Here is a 6,000-nt window from a genome sequence, read left to right as displayed (position 1 = left end):
TCTACCCCCGCTATATATGAGAGGCCTAGGATACAAGTGTCCTATTAGGACATGACTCCATATCCTATCTAAACACAATACTACTCAGAGTCCAACTGTAACCTAACTTGTACACAATATTCGACACAACTCCAACAAACTCCACCTTGACGAATATCCTCCACCACCTTGAATTTGTCAATGCGTCAAACTTTCATGTACATTGGACTTGAGTTTATCCCATGAGTACCGCAGCTACTCCAAAGACTCCATGTGACTTCACCTGCAACTTGTAGTCCCTTTTTTTCATGACCACAGGCAACACTCGAGCAAAATTAAGGTCCTTGTTACTCTACTTTGTGCTCCCAACTTTCAGAGTATCCGTCCAACGCCTCACACACTGATCACTGACCTGCGTGAAAGTGAACAACTCTCATATTGGATGTCACACATAAGAATTACCTGAACTCAACATCACCGCTCCTTTCTTGACCGCCTGTCTGAAACTTGAAGGAATTTCACCGTTGCTTGTAGTCATTCCGAGTCAAATTCGCAGTTGTCTCATCGCATGTATGACCACCAGAGCCCTGACCCGTCTCCATGTCCCGTGCATACCGCACGCCTCGCCGCTATTACCGCGTCGAGCCTCCGCTATCCCGGTCGAGTCTCAAGGGTCGCAGACCCACACCACTCAACCCTCACTGCAGAGTACCACCGTTCATCACCGACCGATGACGAGTTTCACGCTTCCATGAGACCACTGGGCTCCAGTCCGAATTACGTGTCACTCGCTTTTTTCTCGCTGAATAGGCTATGACTCTCTGTCGATTTACGCCGTAGCCCCTCAATCAGCACCGAGTGAAGTCTTCCAAACTTCAGCTCCACCTTCAGCATGACTCCATGGTGGTTTTACGTGCCACCCCACGCCTTGTCGACTCCAAGCTCTCATGTGCACCATCTTGAATCAACCCCGCGCCATAGCCTTTGTCGAAGGCACACAAGCACTCAGACCCGTGCCACGTGTTTCCACACCCAGAAGTCGGTCACCATCAGCATCACGCTCCTACGTCGTCTTCGCTGATCCCATCACCGTCTTCTGTACCAACCGACTTGCGTCGATCCGTCAGACTGCCTAGTCCGACCCAGCCGAACTAGTTCGACTGTATGACACGCTCAAGGCTCCCAAATCATCTTCCTCGAATTCTCATCCATCACATGATACTTCCATCTTAGCTAACATGACTTCCCGCAACGCCTTCAAGCATCTCTGTTGTGCCAACAAATTTTTCATCCGTGTCTGCCATAACCCAAGGTTTTTAGTCCCGTCGAACTTCTTCACCTCAAACCCAGTACCCATTGGCGCCATGGTTCTTCGTACAGCTGGCCCTGTGAAAAATTATCCGAGCTTTCCTCATGTGATGCCCAAGTACACAAGCAAAACCTGACGTGGTACACCCTCATGTACTAATAGCAATTCCAACCAAAGAAAATATTCTGGTAATCACGTGATGGCTCCATTTGCACAACTTCCAATGCATGCTAATTGCTTTGCCTTGCCTGTGCTTTTCAATGTACGCATATCACGCTGGATTATCCTGCTGATGATCTGATCTGCTTGTCCGTGTCATATACTATGGAGACTCGGTCTCCTTTTGTTTCCAAACAAATCTCACGTAAGTACGCTCAACTCACACCCCTCGATCAGCGTCTCCACGAAACCAGCAGCACAGCCCGTTGCCTGGGCCTTCCCTGCGCTTCGGCAAGTCCCCCCCGCGTAGCTCACCTCTCCAGATGGGCCTCCTGCCATGGGCCGCAAGACGCCAGCGAGCCCAGCCGCGCGTGCCATCTAACACTCGCCCGATCGATCCAACCAATCGATCGCCGCACGTAACGCGCACGCGAGCCTTCCGCTGGTTCGACGCCTGCCGCAACTCACCGATCCTGCCGCCGTTTGTCGTAACTGCCGTGATGCTTCTGAGTTTTCGTCGACTTCCATGCCGCCCTATTGCTCCTTCTCGATCTTATCTGATCATAGCGACCCGACGGCTTCCGCAAAAGAATTCCCGATCGACCGTCGAATAGACTTCTTCGCATATCGTCTTTGCACCATCTCACAACGATCCATCCTCTAGATCAACAATCCAGCAACCTCCTGAAAACCTAGCTCATGATACCACTTGTTAGAATAAATTCAAGGTATACCGTTGATCATCCAAGGACCATGACACCGCTACAATACCGCACCCGGTCGCCTGGACACCAGCACATGGCGCCGGCTTCCCCTACGTTCCGGTGCTATTATGTTGGCATAGATTACATCGTGTGTCTACCCTCGCTATATATGAGAGGCTTCAGATACAAGTGTCCTATTAGAACACGACTCCATATCCTATCTAAACACAATACTACTCAGAGTCCAACTGTAATCTAACTTGTACACAATATTCAACACAACTTCAACACAAGGAAGTTGTCATTGACGGTGAATTTCCCCTTCATCATTCTTAGTCCCCACCGGGGGCCATGGTAGCTTGTGTCCCTTTACCAAGGTGCATTAGAGTGTCAATCGAAAGCGTCATGCCCTAATTAACATCGATGGTGACGATGCTTGTAGGTGTCTTGTCCCTCTTGGAGGCGGACAGGCAGTGCATTGTTTTCCCTCCTCACCCCGTTAGCCATCACTCAGGGTGAAAACCATCCTTCCTGGGCAGACACAGTACAACTGGCACTCACATTGATGGGTGTCAATGATCCCTGATTGCGGTCGCATGTGCGGTTTGGCTTGGAGCTCCATTCGGCAACACCTTGGCTCCGACCGTGGCTAGCGGTCTCCTTTGCACCTACCTTCTACATGTGACTTGGAGCTCCTTTCAGCCCCAACTTAGCTCCGATGGCTAGCGGCCGTGTCTGCACCTAGTTTTTACATGCAACGACATCCTCTCTCTGTCCTTTATGCTTGCTGGTATGGTCGGCACTCCTCGGCCCTGAGCCACAGGGCAGAGGGTCTACTGCAGCGGCAGGTTGATGTTGATCATGTTGCGAAGTCTCGTGCTTTCCAGGTGGTGCATAGTTGCATGTCGTCGTTGGCCTTGGGTTTGTTTTGAGGTAGTCCGACCCCTCATGTACTTCTTCTCGTCGACAAGTTGGAGGCATCTAATAGTGCACTTTTGGTGCTTCAAAGTATAAGGAATGAACTTTCCGTTGTTGTGTTCCTAGCGCGGCAAGATTCTTGGCCATGGGATCAATGTGTGCAGGAGCATTTGCATTCACGCAAGCAGGTGGGGAAGGAGAAGAAACCAAAATAAAAAATGATATGCAAACTAACCACTAGGCACGTTAATATTCGGTTATCACCTTTATCTTTGTATTGGCAAGAGATTCATAACTAGATTTTACTTGGATATGTTTTGATAAAAAAAAACTGGACTCTAAAGTTGTCATTCCGAGATTATTGTACTTGGAATCGAATTGATACCAAAGTTGGCACTATAGGAAAGAGTAGTAACAAGAGGATCTCATCAAAACAAAGCCAAGCCAACCATTGAAGACCTATTGTATATTGAAGCAGCAAGTTAAGCATCAATATCATTGCTTTTTGTCACATCTGCATGCGTGCATAACCTAATGCCATATTGGTGCTATATTCCGGTCCTAGTAATAATCCAAGGAGGGAGGAGAGGTGCGGTGCGCTCGCGTAAGATTCCATTTCCGGGGGTGACATCTTAATTATGTGCTGCCTGCCTCGCGATGCCGGCCGTCCCTACGGCCTTTGCTATAGCGATTGGACGACCGAAGCCCACACATGCGTTTGAAGATATCGGCTCCGTGCTTATGCATAGCTTCCTAGTATAGCTAGCTATAATTAGAGGGTCCTTAACAATAGCCCAAAATCCATTCTGGGCACCTCTCATCACCACCTATTTAGCTTGTGTCCGGCCGGCCATCTTCCAGCGGCACACCGGCTCACCATGGCGACCCCGCCAAGGCATGGTTGCATGCTCCGCGCGGAGGTGGTCATATGCATATTCCTCGTCATAGCACCGTTCAGCGCGGCGATCGGTGTCAACTACGGTACCAATGGTGACAACCTTCCGTTGCCGGCCAAGGTTGCGGCATTCCTCGTGACCAGCACAAACATTGATCGTGTAAAGTTGTTTGACACCAACCCGGACATTGTTCGGGCCTTCGCCGGCACGGGCATCTCGGTAATAGTCACAGCAGGCAATGGCGACATCCCTGGCCTCGCCACCCAGACCGGCGCCGACTCATGGGTCGCTACCAACATCGCGCCATACTACCCCTCGACAGATATATCTCTCATCGCCGTGGGCAACGAGATCATGGACACGGCCGACAAGAATCTCATCGGCAAGCTCGTCCCCGCCATGCAGATGCTCAAGGATGCGCTCGTCACGGCTGGCTACAACGAAATTCGTGTTTCCACGCCAAGCTCACTCAGCATCCTGGTAGACTCCCAGCTGCCGTCCGCGGCTCGGTTTCGCGACGTCTGGGATGACGCCATCTTCACGCCGATGCTCCAATTTCTCCGGCAGACCAAGTCGCCACTCATCGTGAACATGTACCCGTACTTTGGATACAACGGTGACACGCTACCGTATGCACTGGCGCGGCCGAACCCTGGCGTGCTAGACACGGGTGCGGGCATCACGTACACGAGCATGTTTGAGGCACAACTTGACTCGGTGTACTCGGCAATGAAGAAACTTGGGTTTGAGGACGTGGAGATCCTGGTAGGGGAGACCGGGTGGCCGACTAAGGCGATGGACGGGCAGATCGGCGTGAGCCAGGCCGAGGCAGCTGAGTACAACAAATATATCTTCCGTGAGGTTAGTTCCGGGTCAGGCACACCGCTCATGCCAAAGCGGAAGTTCGAGACGTACATATTCACGCTCTTCAACGAGGACCTCAAGCCCGGGCCCGTGGCTGAGCGAAATTTCGGGATGTTCCAGTCAGACTTCACGCCGATGTATGACATTGGCATCATGAAAGATTCGGTGAGCACGTACACGCGTTGCCCATGACGAGCACACACACAATGCAAGTTGTTCTGACGCACGTCCGTGTGTAATGCAGGTCAAAACAACACCAGCGCCAGCGTTGGTCGTCCCAGCGACGTCGCCGAAAGTGGCAGCAACGCCTATACTCGCCACTGCTGATGCGTTGGAGGCTGCAGTGCCTGCAAAGGTGAACGGCTCGAACAACGCCTAGGCGTCCGCGCCAGCATCGTCGCCAGGCAACAAATCCTTGTCCAATGACAGGATGCCTATGCGTGCCCATACGCTAGTTGACGCCTGACGGTCCACTTCTCTCGGATTTTGACAGGACACTTAGAGCATCTCTCAAAGATGTAAAACAGGAGATGTAAAAATTTACATTTTCAAAAATTATTTTATACTTCTCTAAAAAAGAGGCAACTTCAACAAAAGATGTACATTGGAGATGTAAAACAGCAACTCCAATAGGAGATGCAAATGAAGATGTAAAACTATACTTCAACTAGTACTTCATTTGAAACATGTAAATTCAAACACAGCAAATTCAACTACTAGTTCATTTCAAACATAATAATTAAACATAGTTCTAATTTAAAACATAAATTAAACGACTATTTCAACTAATTCGAGCTACTACATTCATCAAGTTATCGCTACTAGTACTAGTTCGAACTACTATTTGAACTACACCGAAGATGAAACTACTCCTCATCATGGGAGGTCGTGAACTGCTTCCAGAACTCATCCTTGTTTGGGTTGTTGCACCCCTCGTCCTCCTATGAGTCATCACAGTCCTCCTCTGAGTAGGGATGGCAATGGGGATACCTACAACATCCCCATCCCCATCTATTCCCTATCATCCCATCCCCATCCCCGTTTACATGACCAGGGATTAAATTTCCCCATACCCATGCCCATCGGGGAACGGAGCCCCATTATGGTCCCCATCCCATAAACAAATACTCATATACATAATATGACACCCTATAATTAACATACATACATG

At 49.9% G+C, this 6,000-nt stretch overlaps 1 pseudogene; it reads left to right on the top strand.

The window, feature by feature from the left end:
- Positions 1-3,947: 3,947 nt before the first annotated feature.
- LOC125507027 lies at positions 3,948-5,295 on the top strand (annotated as a pseudogene).
- The last annotated feature ends 705 nt before the right edge of the window (positions 5,296-6,000 follow it).

The sequence above is a fragment of the Triticum urartu genome, chromosome 5 (assembly GCF_003073215.2).
Source record: "Triticum urartu cultivar G1812 chromosome 5, Tu2.1, whole genome shotgun sequence".
Classification (NCBI taxonomy): Eukaryota; Viridiplantae; Streptophyta; class Magnoliopsida; order Poales; family Poaceae; genus Triticum; species Triticum urartu.
This window is presented reverse-complemented; position numbering and strand designations above follow the sequence as displayed.